Below are 14,974 nucleotides of genomic sequence, written 5' to 3' on the forward strand. Positions count from 1 at the left end.
GCCAATAACTTTTCTGTTCACGCTTAGGTTCTCTCTGCTGCTTTTGTGGTCCAAAACTGCGGCAGTTTTACTTTTATGGCTGCCACCGATTAGTTCTTGGCTCGACACTTTATGGCCAAACAGTAGATACTGTAGATGCTGCGCTGTCGATACTCTCCGGGGCAGGCATAAAGAGTGCAACGCATTGCTCTCATAAAAACAAAGGATATAGCCGCCTTCATCTACATTGTTGAGAGTCAACACGAGTTTTTAAAGTTTCGATTTTAAAGCTAAGCGCGCTAAGAAATCTTTTCAGCCCCGGTCAAAACATCGATCGAAAGTCGGTCAACAAGTGAATTATGTATGCCACAAAATGGAAAGTGAACCAAGTGGAGCAAGTGTGCCACCAAATGGTGGTTGCCAAGTGGCAAGTGGCATGAGGGAAGTTGCAAGCAGCAAGTGCTATATCTGATATGCACCACGGCACACGCTCGCATTGATTTGCTGCAGGCCCACAAATGCTGACATCAATTACGAGTGTACGTACGTATTAAAAGGCGAAGTCAAGCCACTCACACACACACACACTCACAGCTCTGCTTTGCTCCACTGTGCCACATACTTAAGCATGAGTGTGAGTGCGAGTGCGAATGTGAGTGCGAGTGTGATTTTATATATGAATAAGTACGAGCACTCGGCTCTTTGACTGCGGCTTCGTTTGCTTTCTTAATCCTTTTCCAACACCACAAAAGTAGAACTTTTGTTTGACATATGTATACTTAAATGTTTTGCAATACCCTGTAATCGAAACGTGGGTACATTGATGACGAGAAATTACATTTATTTAGAAATGAGTAATAGTAATGAGATATAATATTCAACCAAAATAAACGAGCACATCAATATTTGAAAAGAAATAAATAAGTAAAGGCATTATCTTTTATATACAACTGTGAACTTTGAAATAGCAGTGCATACGACCAACGCGTTTAAAAATTCTGTTATAGACGCAGCTTTGAGACAAAATTTAGTTATAACAGCTTAATGTATTTATTTTTTAATTATTCAATTTGGTTAACTCAATATTTTAGTAAATATGGATATTAACATAAAAAAATGAATGCATTACGATATATAAAATGATTTGTCAAAAGCCTGTGACTGATTAAACACCAATGGAGAGACCAAGTGGACCAAAAACTAAACAATTCTTGCAATTATTTAAGTAGTAACAAATAAATATTCAATGTTTATTTCAGTTGAATAATTGGAAAGATTTTAGTAAAGTGTAAAAATTATTTATTGCCTTTTCCCGAATTTAAAGAAAGCAGTATATTTAATATTTAATTTAATTTATAAATTTAATAGTCAAGCACTCTTGACTAAAGCATTTTCTGCATGACTTCGACTGGCTTAAAGCCTAAACTTTGTTGTGGCTCAACTGATGTAACCGCATTGGGGAAAAGAAAAACGCACAAGTGTGATAAACCACAGCAACAAAAACACACAAAGACTCATTAGAAATACCTTGAGTTAAATCGATTTTCGTGTTGTGCTTAAGACAACCTCTGACTAAAGAGATTGCCAGAGAGATTAAAGAAGAAAGCGTCAACAAATAGGATTACGTTTGTGTTTGATTTGAGTAAATGATTCCTGATGATTTCGTTCCGTTCGTTCGTTTGCTGATTGTATTTACATTTAAAACAGAAGTTGTAAAATAAAATGCAGTTCACACGTGGCGCAAGGGTTATATAACCATCTACTTGGAGTGAGAATCAAATGGAGTGGTTGCAAATGTATGTTTGTAGTGGAACTTCGAGCAGAGTATAACAACGATCAACTCTGAGTCGTATAGCGTAGCTGGGGAAATAGTCTCACGTACTTCGCTTGTAACTGTGACGATTGCCATAAAAATGCGCTGAGCTGTTCTGACTTCCTTTTTTGGGCAGCCCATCGAGGATGTCGTGACTGGAATACCAAAAACCGAAAAACTACTGCAAAACAATCTAATGTACCAGACTTACCGCTCTGTAGTCGCTTAATTGTTTAGATGCACATCTGCAAATAAATAATAAACAAATAGAAAAATAATTAAAAATAGTTGGCAGTTGAGTTTGCAGTTGAGTTGTGGAATTCGTTTTTGTTATCAAATTGTTTGGGCTTGCAGTTTAGCCAACACACAGCACAGCACAGCACAACAAACTGCAAATCCAATCAAATGTGAACTGCTGCGCTTTTTCATTGCCTACCCCCAGGCGCAAGCAGCATTCGTCCTGTCGCTGGCTTAGCTTCGGCTTCAGTTAGAGCTGCAAAGTGCACACAGCTGCTGCTGCTGCTGCTGATGCTGATGCTGATGCTGTGAGCCATCCACAAGGAGATTTAACTTGTCTTGCACTCAGCGTAAACAGAATTATTTCCAGATGCCTTGTTCTTGCTTTGTGCTGAATTTAATTGGGTTTTCTGCCATATTAGATTTTCATTCATTTTCATTTTCAACTCCCGCCGGACGTCTCTCTCTCTCCCCTCTCTCTTTCTCTTCGCATATGCAAAAGAAGCTTTCATACATTCATACGACATTTGTGCGAGTTTAAATTAAGAAACAAGTATACGCACTGTATACATAACAGCAGACATTCATGCATGCGAGTCTCTCTCTCTTCCTCTCTCTATCTCTCTTCAAGCATTCAGATTATTACGGAACAGTAAAGTCATACTTTATGTAAAATTCAGAATCTTTCGAGTTAAAAACAAAGGACAGCAAGAGCTGAAGCTGAAGCCGCAGGAGCGTAAAAAATACAAATACAACAACCGAAGAATGCAAAAAACCATTCTCTGAATGCAAGTTTTATGACCCGGCAATGCTACGCAAAGAAAAGCGTTGCAAAGAGCCAACATATTGCAAGCACGCATGACTAGATGTTACCCTAGAATGCCAGCAAACAAATTTTAAATGCTTAAGAAACCGCTTAAAGTTTCATTTCATGGAAAAAGGTGCCGTTGGAAATGTAAAGCGTTCAATTAAGCGATAAGCAATACACTTTAATAATGCCCTGATCGAATTTCTCTCGCGTAATAAACTCGTTAAGCGAAAACCCCATTTTGACGATGCGTAATTGGAACACAGGGTATGGAAAAGCGCACAAACCACATTTTCACATCGATCCGCCTTTCACATGCGTATGCTGAATGCCAGCTTTGCACATACGATATGCGATTGTGTGTATGTGTGTATTTGTGTGTGTGTGTGCGTGGCACGTATCTCTGATTTTTCAGGTATTCAACTGGCGATGCCAAAACTTTGCCTTGGCCCTTTTGTTCGCATTTCCCTCGCTCTCTCTCAGTCCCTCTGTCTCTCTGTCTCTTGGTTAACTGGAGAGCTGTCAGTGGGCCTGTCAAGTTGCTGCCTTGTGCAATTGTCAAGTTTCCGCCCCCGTCGCCGCACGCGTAGCAACTGTCAGCGGGTTGTAACTCTATTTGTGACGCTGAAGCTGACGCTGGAGGAGGATTTAATAAGTTGGCCGCATCATCATTACCATTATCACTATCATTATCATTACGCTTTACGCTTTACCTGCTGCTGCTGCTTCTGCTTTTCTTCAAGTTCCACCTCTGTTTTTCGCCGTGTCGTTTTGTCATTCTGTCGGTTCTTCATGTGCACCATTTTGTAAGTGGGTTATTTAGCGTAAGTAATGCAATAAGTCTGTTAGTTTTCATATTTCCTGTCGCCTGCCGTCTGCTGTCTACCGTCTGCTATCGTCTGCAACTGCATCTGCGTGTAATCCACGACTATCCCCAGGACTTGACTGCCAAAATAAAAAAGGATGCAGCTGGAAACTTTTTGTGCTCCGCACACAAACTGAAAGATGATACGGCAAACTGAATTAGCGGGGCACGAATGTCTTCCATCTCCACTCCTTTCCAGCTGTGACTGCTCCTTCAAACAAGGAATAGATGGTTGCCTGACTGCTTGCCAGAGAAGCTCAGTGCTTGGCAAGTTTTTATGTCTTCAGCTCAAGCTCGAGCGCTTTAATTCATTTGCCAAGAATTTTAATTCATTTGCTAGAAAATTTACTCAGAGCTGATTAGCAAAGTTAAAGCTAACATTGCACGCGAACTCTAATGGTCAATTAACTAAGTGCAGCTGCTCTCCAAATTCAACTTCAGCTGCAACAACTTACGATGCTTAAACTCTTAAACTACTTCACTATCCATCTCTCTCTCTTTCTCTCTTTCTCTTTCATTTTGACTTTAGTTTTTATCGGTTCTCTTGGTTTCTATCCCTAGCTTTGGCTTCTCTGTTTGATTTAATTGCTTCCTAACTACAAATTGCTGAGCTATGCAGATGTCAAAGCATTTGCAAATCAAATTGTCATCAGAAATTGAGCACTACAGATTAAGACGAGGATTATGCCTTGAGATCGTAAACTTTTCATGTACGCTACAATGTCGGAAATACATCAGATAATAGCATATAAAATTGACTTTATTGACTTGTACTCCCTCATTTTTTTATATCAATAATTTGTGAAGCTCTAGTAAAAATCATAAAAAGTAGAGTAGTAAAATTGAAATGGGAATATATCATTAAATCCTTCGGAATATTTGCGGAATGTCAAAGATGAATAAATTAAAAGTAATGTAATCATGGAAATAAAATTTGTTCTCATTTAGTAAATAAATAATAATAATATAATATTTCATAATCTTTGAAAATTTTGTGCCAGTAAATAATATTCTATAATAATTCATACTCTATGAAAAGTTTGTGCTATTTTTTCTCAGCAGAAGTAAATTCTATGTAGTTTAATTATTTAAAAATAAATTTCATAACTTAGTTGTTCTTATGTCTTTTATTATATGAAAAATTAAATATAAAATATGTTATGTTTTTAGTTAATCTAAAATTACAAGTTCTACACAAGCAATTTGATATGATTATTCAATCGTTAGAAGTTTCTTTCAAATTTCCCAATCCACACACAATCCTAAACAAATCCCAAGTTGCGGTGTTGACATCTATTTTATTAGCAACACCCTGTATGTAAATGAAGCTTTTGAAAAAAAGAAGAATGAAACGAAGAAGCAACGTGCGACAAAAATGATAAATTACTCGTAGTGTTGTTGAGGTAAAATCCGTCGACTCTGGGCCCATGGCCTTACATGGCGGATGTCAATAGAAATAATTTTGGAGGAAAAACCAGCAGCAGCAGCGCAGCGGCAGAGCGGCAGCGCAGCAGTAGCGACCTACCATAAAGAGAAACTACGAAACTGCGAAATGAACGCGTACGTGACAATAAAATGAAATGTGTAAAAGCTGTCAGTGGTGAACTGGAGCGAAGAGAGCGGAGAATAATGTGTGGTGTGGAGAGAGGGAGATAGAGAGGAAGCACACGAACGTGGACGTGCAGTGTAGACCAAAACCATATTGCTGTGTTGTCGCTTGTTTGTGGCTGCTGCAGACTATCCACCCAACACCCCAACTCTCCTCTTTGACTCTGAACTACTCCAAGCTTCAAACTGACAGCTTGGTGTTGCATAAGCGGCAATGGAGAGAATGAAATAGAGAGATAGCGTAGAGTAGAGAAGAGAAGAGGAGAGAAGAGCAAAAAACAGCGAATTGGGAATGCAATTTGACAAATTTATTTGCAACAGCAGCAGGCAACAGAGACATGCGACTACAAATGCAAGTATGAGTATGAGTCTGACTGTGAGTAGTATAGTATATGAGTATGAGTATGAGTACCCGTCTCTTATGGCAAGTGGTAACGAAATGAAACTTCTTTAATATTGTAGTATTGTTGGCAACAGCCGCCAACCTGGGCAAACATATGAGAAATGAAAGAAATTTGCCAAGTTCCAGTTGAGCGACAATATGCAAATGACTCCTAGAGGGCGCTGCACGTGAGCTAGGAGCTGGGAAATCGAGTTTATTCTGACAGGCAACACGATTTTAATAAAAGAACAAACTCAGTGAGCAGCAGCAGCACACACACACATTCGTATGTCATGTGTGTTGCCCCCTCAAAGGTGCATGCCATATCACTTGTTGCTAACTTCGGGATGTCTGCGAGAAATGCATTTAAAATGGGCGCCATAAGCACGCATTACACACACTCAATTTCCTATTCCATTTTCTAGTTGCTGCTGCTGCTGCTGTGCTTCATCCGGGGATCGACACCGGCAAAACAGCTGGAGATGGAGCAGAAGCTGGAGCTGGAGCTGTGGCAGCCACCGCAGTGTGTGACGCTTGGAATTCCCATTGCCTCATACTTCTAAGCATGGCGCAATGTAGGAATTCCATATATACATATGCTTGTCTCTTTGTGTGTGTGTGTGTGTTTGTGTGTGTGTGTGTGTGTGTGTCTCTGCCCCATCCAAGTGCCACGCCATCTGCATCTCTGGTCGCACAGCTGTGGCAGCTGTTGGAATTAATGCCTCGCTCGGGGGCAACTGTCGCCCATTTCCCAGCCAGCTTTTGTGGAAGGTGTGCATTACACAACATTCCATTTGCCATCTCTCTCTCTCTCTCTCTTTCTTATTCGTTCCATCTCTTTCTGCCTTTAGGTAACACCATATGGCGGCACTTAAAGCGACAACTGTAAACTTTTCAAACATTTTTCTAAGGACGAGACTCAGTGGCAAGTGGCATGCAACAAATTAACGAGGCAATTAGATTGAATTACTGCAGCGAGTGGCCAAGTTAATGTTTAGTTAAAGATTGTGTTACGAGAGTGCGCTATTCAGTGTGCTCACAGTTTCCCATTTCAAAGGTGCCACAAAGTGTTTTGGCTTCTATTTTGTAGCATCCGAGTTGCTGCGCTCAAATTAAAATTGCAGCTTGCAACCACGCAACGGACACAGACACGGCCAATGCGATTGCGAGCTGTGTGCCCCACGAGTGCGTGCCACACGCTGCTTGGACGAGGCTAATAGAATTTTTGGGACAGCAACAGTAGCAACGGCATCAGCGGTAGTCCATTCCCATTAGTGTGGTCACTGTGAGGAACATGGCAGAGACAAAGCGAGGAAGAGGGAGAGAGGAAGCGAGATCCTGGGGAATGTTGCAACTATCATTTAATTTGGCTGCACAACCGCTCAAAGTGGATACAGCGCTGAGAATGTCATGCGAGGGTGGCAAGAGAATTGGAGAACCATTTAAGAAGTTTGTTAAACAAGTAAATAAATGGAAAAATAAATAATAAATAAAAATGTCAACTTGCCAACGGAACCGTTTTTGTTAATAGTTAGATCTTTGCTATAAATATTATATGTAGAGCTACGCAACAAAATTTTTAGCCGATAAAAGTTTTTACCAAACTCCAAAGATATACATATATTTAATTTAGTTTATTGCTATGCACCTATAAAAGAGTCAGATCATATCACTTACTAACTCAAGAAGGAATGTACTTGGAACCCATTCTCTTAACTTTAAAGTCGATATCAGTTTCTATATATCATAAATCTACCTATACCTATCGTTTTGGCATTTGCTATTCAATACCAACACTTAATATACACTGCAATTTCTAATTTTTTTATTTCTAGATATGTCAATACTATTTTAACAATTTGATTATGGAATTGTAATGAAAAAAAGTAAAAAAGCTACAGATATTGACTATTGTAGAAAAGGTCTATCATTTCACAATAGTTAATACCTGTAGCTTTTTTTTAAATCTTTTATTGCTGAAACAAGTTTACTATAGTTAGTAACTCTATAATTCCGACTCAATAGCACATTCTAAAATAAACTCGTGCAAGATAGTGATTGTCTTATATGTATGATAATATGCGGAAGATACTGAGTCTGTATCTTTTATAGTCGCTAAAGCAAAGGGTGTTTATGTAGATGGACGGACAAATAGACAGGCTATTGGTGCTGTGTCGAAATATTGTATATACTTTATGGGATTGAAGATGTCTTCCTCAGCCTTTTAAATGCATATATATACAAATTCTGAAGACCCTTTATATTAGTATATATGTATATATTCATAAAAATATAGGGTTCAAAAAGCCTTGTTAAATTAATTTATAATCATGAGCTTAACACCGCCGACACTATAACTATGTGTTAAATAATCTACTTTTATTATTATTATATTAGAAAAGATGATTACTGAGGCTCATTGGATCTATTGAACTCTGTTCTGCATCTTAAATTCATCCAAAAACCCAACTTCTTTTATGGAAACAAGAATTTTCAGTCTTGCATTTAAATGACACTAATATACACCAAGTAAAGTGTTGAATAACTAGTAAATAAGAATATTTCTTAGATATTAAGTATTGTTATTCGCATTAATTATAAATTAATCAGTAACACATTCTAGTGAAAACATTAACAACCCGATGCACAGCAATAATAACAAGAATATTATCCATTGAGAAGACTTTTGAACCTGCCCTCTCTGTGCAATGTGGCACAGTTGCAGCTGCACTTACACAGCATGCGCCATAAATTATGATGAACTCGATGTCCCAGTGAACTGGTGAAGCTGGAGGACAGGTAATTGCTAATTGTGCTAATAATTTCATGCAGCGGCTAAGCCGAACAGCAGTTAATGGAAATGCGAGTGGAAATGGAAATGAAAACATAATTTGGACTTGGAATGAACACACAAAGCTGACTGGGATATATTGGATTATTATGAAGAGCTCAGCAAACACATGAACGAAAGCAAAAGCAACTGCGTAAAATCAAATGAAAACAAACGAAGAAACGACAGAGAACCGAGTAAGAAATGTCTGAGAGAAGAGTGCCACAGTTGCGATACTCCTGTGAGTCCTGTGAGTAGCTGTGGAGCAGTTGCTTCCTGTCTGAGGTCGAAGTGGCTGTCTCTCAATTTGGCCATAAAATGCGTCTGTTGGCTAAAGCTAAAGCTGAAGTCGAAGCTAAAGCTAAAGCCAACAGAGGCCACACAGCATAACACTCACTCACCAAGATACACACACATAGACAGATAGAGAATGCGTCTTTATGGCTTTCCAATCGCTACGCCTTCCTTCCTGCCCCCGCCCATGGTTCCTGTTCATTGTCCTGTCAATGTCCAAAGCGAATACAACCGGCTTCACACTACAGAGATAACGACGATGGAGCGCATCAAATCATTTCGTGCTAATGGAATTGCATTTGATGTTGATGGAATTTTTATTTCCTTACCGAGCCAGCGAGCGTATAACCATTTTTTCCATCAACTTTCGATTGAAAGAAGAGAGAGAGCGAGTATTCGAGAAGTACTTCGAAGCAAGTTCACAAAACCAAACCCTAAAACCGTTACAGCCATTAATTTTTCCGAGTCACTTGAACAAATAGATCAATAAATAGTGAACATTCATGTTAATATATATCTAAGATACACTTATAAATCTAAAGACTGATTAAACTAAGTGTTAAGCATATAATAGTAAACGTTGCTACAAATGTATTCGTGAGATACAATTGAACATATAAATTCTTGTATATATCTAGTATATTCAAAGTTTCTAGACTGATTAAACAAAGTGACAAACAGATAATATTGACCAGTGCATAAAATGAATCTGCGAGATACAATTGTGCATATGAATTATCGAAGAGCACATAACTTTGTATGCAGCTATCCATTAATATTCAAGACACAAACGAAAAGTGCCTTATCTTTCTACACAATAACTTTGTATGCAACTCTCCATTTATCTTCAAGATACAAATTTCATGTGTTTTGTCTCTTTATGCTAAAGCTAGAATGCATACAATAACTTTGCATTCAACTATGAATTTATCCTCCATATATAAATGGCAAGAGTTTCACTTATCTATTTTAAAACCACTTTCAACAAACTAACTTAACATTCACTTATCTTAAATCTAAGTGTTTATTTAATCTTTAGCTTTGTATTCCGTTAATAAATAGATAAAATTCAAACAGCGTTTTATCTAACTCATTAAATACAATAACGTCGCATTTAACCAAAAATGTATCTTCAAGACACATATGAAAAGTATTTTATAATTAACTATGCATTCATTTAGGAATTTAATCTTAATACAAAAAGTGTTTCACGTATCTATTTAAAAAATACAATTATCTTAAAAATACAATTTAAAGCTTTTGTATTCCATTAAAAATGTATATTCAAGATACAAATTTGAAGTGTTTTATCTACCTCATTGAATACAATAACTTTAGTTACCACAAGTGAATCCTCAATACACTTATGAAAAGTATTTTGTATTTCACTTTGCATTCAAATAAGAATTTATCTTAAGGCTAAAAATGTTTTATCTCTACCTTTGTATTTAACTATGAATTTTTCTTCAAAATACAAACGAAAACTGTTTTATCTATCGATTTTAAAGCCATATTGCATACAGTAACTTGGTATTTAACTATCAATTTATCCTCAGGATGTAAATGAAAAGTGTTTTATACTTAACTTTGTATTCAACTATAAAAAGTGTTTTACAGCTAACTTTGTAATAGACTAGAAACTAATCTTCAATATACAACAGGCATTTTATACCCAAAATTTTAAGTCAGGCTTTCTCAGTTATTGATTCCATTTTATTGCGAGTTTTTCAAGCGCTGCTTAGCTGTGTTTTCTCTTGCGACTTTCTGCTCGCTTTTAGCTCGGGTCATTCGCAATCTACTTTTGGTTGTTTTAACCAATCTGCACTCCAAAGAATACCCAATTTGGGCTTTTAGCCAGCGACAATATGGCTGGCCATCTTTCAGCTTTTATGGCTCTTTGTTTTTTTTCATTTTTGGGGGATGCCAAAAGGATGTAAAGGGAAGCTGCTGCTGCTGCGACACCGCGGACAATTGAAACACAGGATGCGTGATCCTGACCAGGACTAAAAGTCCAACCCGCAGAGCATAGAGATAGAAAGAGAGAGAGTGCGAGAATGATGAACTGGTTTATTGAATTTAAAGCTGGCGGAAATTGCTGTTTGCTTTCGGGTGCGTTGTTGAAAATCAGAATGGAAATCGCATAAATCTGCATAGAATTGTGTATTCACACTCGCACCTAAAAAGAGATCTAATAGATTTTTGTGCCCGCAGCGCGCGTCGAAAGATTTGCCAAAAAAGAACAATGGAATCGATTTCGCGCTGAACTCAATTGCAATTGCCTGCCAAGTGGTTGGAAGTGGAGTTGTCTAGCGTTTTTATTTGACGGTGGGGGGTTTACCAAAACGAGGGAAATATCAAAAAGAAAAAGGGGGCGTGAGCCAGGGCAATACATCAAACAAAATTAAAACGCACTGCGAAGGGTTGGCAAAACATTTGCCACCGGCTAAAATAATGAACCAGGCGATGTGGGTTGGGGACTGAACACGTGCACACGCGCCAGGGGTTTGCCATTGAGTGAGGGGGGAAGGGGGAGTCGAAACTGTCACTCAACGTACAGCAAACGAAACGAATGTATCAGCCAAAAAAACACACAAGGATAGCAAGAGACTCCCAAGCAGACTGTTGCTTCTTTTGTCGTCCTGCTTGTTGTTTCTCAATTTAGTCCATTGGCTTTAGTTGCCCCATCGCCAGACAATTGCTCACGCCCCCTGACACTAAGTCCGTCTTCCCCCTCTACCTCTTCGTTGGAGCTGTGTCCAGACATGACACGACGCTGGGGTTGAAAGTGCATGACACACAATTGTTTCCCTGACGCCCTCCACATGCGACCATTAACATGGAAAAGCGCACGTGAACCCCAGCATAGAGAGAGTCCTGTTTCTGTTCCTTGTCCTCTGCTAGCCACCAAATTGTTTTTGTGGTCACCAGCTGGTTTATGGTTACACATTCGCTCTCTTTGCTGTTATATTGACATCGTTGTTGCATGCAATCTTCAGGTATAAACAACAACAACTACAACAACAAAGACAGCAGCTAGTTATTGCTGTGGGTTTATTCTAAGTGGCAACTGCTGCAGCTCCTGCTGCAACAATTGCAGCTATCGCATGGCCGTAATTTATGGTCATGGAATTAAATACGCTATTTATTCGTACAGCCACTGATCCATTGATATATTAACCCATTGCGCATGCAAATTGAGTACACGCAATTTATTAAAACAAGTCAGAAAGCTATAGTCCAGTGTGCTCTACTGTGAGATACCCGCTAAGCATTTTGAGTAAAAGCAAATATGGTGCGGCGTAAATATTTAAATATACCAAACATAATACCGCAAATATACATTAAAACAAGCTACAGTCGAGGGTGCTCGACTATGAGATACCTGCTACTTATTTTTAATTAAATCAAAATAGTACGACATTAATATTAAAGTATGCCGAATAAATATACCGCAAAAATACCAAAAATATACCAAGATTTGGTATATTTGCATAGTAATACATTCAACATATTCTTAAGAATGCAAAATATACCAAATTGTCAGACACAGCAACCAAAACCCGTAGTAAGTAGAACTTTTGCTCATAAAAAAGTATTTCTTAAATAACTTCTATCAAATTTTCAGGAATAAATAAGACAATAGTTTTTACCCAGAATCAACACTTCATCTTAAGTTTGTTACATTATTTTTATCAATTTGCGAGGGTGGAAGTGGGCGTGGCAGAACTTTGAAATGAAGTTGACTTGCGTAAAAATATAACAAAATAAATTACACCTCTATCTCTTATAGTCTCTGAGATCATACGGACGGACAGACAGACGGACATGGCTATGTCGTCTAGGCTGTTGACGCTGATCAATATTATATAATACTTTGTTGGGTCCCAGATGATTGCTTCCACCTTTTACATTTCCTGCCAGCACAAAGTTAATATACCCTTCTACCCTATGGATAGCGGGTATAAAAACCGGCATACCAAACAAATTATAATATCAATAATGTTGCCTCATATCGTGCCTAGAATTTCAGTTGATCAATTACAACATGAAATGGGCCAAAGGTTATGCAATTTACAGTGCTTCATTTGGCTGGCATTGAAATGCTTTTTATGGTTTTAATTAAAAGTTTAATTAGACATTTTTCCGCTTGTTGGCTGCATGACCTTTGAACCCCCCCACCACTCCTCCTCCTCCTAAAAAGACGACACAACAGAGAGAGCAAAGCAAAGCAAAGCCATCTGGCCAGCTCATTAAGGGCAAAACAATTTGAGGGCTCTAGAGAAGTCGCATCGCAATTCGTAGTCGAAATCTAAGTTTTTGTTTTTTTGCTTTTTTGGCGGCCAAGGGAAATCTACTTTAATATTTATGACATTTTTACAATCGTTTTGAATTTAATTTGCAGTGCATATTTTTTGGGCACTTGACCTGCCTGAAATTACCTAAGTTTCGCCCCTCTCACACTCTCTCGACTTGGACAGACAATTTAATTAATTTGTGGTCTTTGCCTGACAACGAACAACGAACGAACGTTTGAAAAAAATATGCGATTGCCAGACAATGCCCATCTATTTATATAGTTCCAAGTCAAATACTAGAAGCGAGCATGCGAGGAGGAGGGAAAAAGGGAAAGCAGAACCAACAATAGCCGCAATACAAATTATTTAATTTGCTCTGCGATTTATTTGTTGTAGTCAGCATGGTTCGAGGCGTTGACCAGTCAACGTCGCCTCCTCCCCCACTCACCACCCTCCGCCCCCTGTGGGCTAGCTAGTACCACCCAATTTGGGTAGTCGACCCATTCACCAGTTGTCATTCTCACTCGTCTTTTAGAGCTGCCTGAAGCTGCTCATGTCATACGCGTTGTCAGTTGAGTTGAGTTGCTCAGGCATTCGGATCACGTAACTTGTGTGCCACCAGCACTTTTTCATTTTCATTCACTTAGCGAGGAAAGAAAGACGGAAAGAGACGCGCCACATCACAGTTCATACACTAAAAGAGTCTTGGACTTGGCTCTGATTTGTTTGCTGCTGACTAAGTGACAACGACGACGACCAGCTGACTGGCATTGAAACACGACTCGACTCGGCTTGAGCGCAAATTGAAATTGAAATTGAAATGGAAGCAGAAACAGTAACAGCAACAGCAACAGTAACAGAGAGAATCGTGGGCGTATCAAGAATGCCAAGTTTTATAATATAATTTGCGCTTAATTGGCCAGCAAACAAGCTTTGCAATTACGCATCCCACATGAAGACGTGAATTATGTGCGGGACAACGCTGCGTATGCGCTATAATTGAATAACACACAAGTTGCGCTTTAGGATACGAGTTAAGTTTGCACATTCTCATATTTGTAATATCACATTGTTTAATATCTAATCATAATTAATTAGATATGCAGCAGAGCCCACACTCAAGCAGCTCAAAGAAACCTACGTGTCGGATACGTAATATGCAATTATACCACTTTGAGCTGAGACAAAATAATTTGAATAGTTGCAAATGTGCATTTGACATTCTAGAGTAAAGTATTTCATATTAAATTCAAAGCATATTCGAGCTGCTTTCATTAACAAATTTGCGCTGTTTGACTTGAATGCAAATCCTCTTAATGCCTTCGCCTCTTCTTTCTTGCCTTTCATTAGGGGAAAAGTTGGCGCTTATCTGGTTCTGTTTGCGGTTGCACATTCAGCACTCTCTCTCTCTCTCTCTCGTCAGATTCAAAAGACTTAATCCTCGAACTCTGTGTCAGCATTCGAAAACTTTACGTCAGTTCTTTTTGTTTTTTTTTTTGCTCGTTGTGTTTTAACTTTGTAAGTACATAAGCATGTATGCTAATTGCGAACAAATTCAAGGAGAATCAAACACACTTTGAAGTGACAAAGTCGTAAATATTGTGTATGTGGAGGAGCAAGTATTTTCTGTTCATTAAATTGCTATTTGTATTGAATGAAATGTGGGCAGCAAAAAAAAGATAATTACTATTTTGTTATCTATATAGAGTGTACTATATACTCAATGCTCAATATTGTGGGAACAACTTTGCTTCTTCTTCTTCTATTTTTTTGCGTGCCTGATTAAAGAGTTTGAAAAGTGGGCAGAAAGTTGGTTTTGCACAGCTCAAAGGGGGGAGGGAACGGGGCAGGACGATGAGTAAT

The 14,974-nt window shown here is 38.5% G+C and overlaps 1 protein-coding gene across 6 annotated transcripts in view; it reads right to left on the reverse strand.

Annotated features, from left to right (window-relative positions):
* The window catches only part of LOC132791564 (kazrin), a 57,481-nt gene that overhangs the window by 38,225 nt on the left and 4,282 nt on the right, over window positions 1–14,974 (reverse strand). For 5 of the 6 annotated variants that reach the window (XM_060800528.1, XM_060800532.1, XM_060800534.1 and 2 more), the window contains exon 2: window positions 2,004–2,037. The exons of the other annotated variant lie outside the window; for it this stretch is intronic. The gene's annotated coding sequence lies outside the window, so the exon portion shown is untranslated. The remainder of the gene's footprint in view (window positions 1–2,003; window positions 2,038–14,974) is intronic. 6 annotated transcript variants of the gene reach the window in all.

This window comes from Drosophila nasuta, chromosome 3, assembly GCF_023558535.2.
Source record: "Drosophila nasuta strain 15112-1781.00 chromosome 3, ASM2355853v1, whole genome shotgun sequence".
Classification (NCBI taxonomy): domain Eukaryota; kingdom Metazoa; phylum Arthropoda; class Insecta; order Diptera; family Drosophilidae; genus Drosophila; species Drosophila nasuta.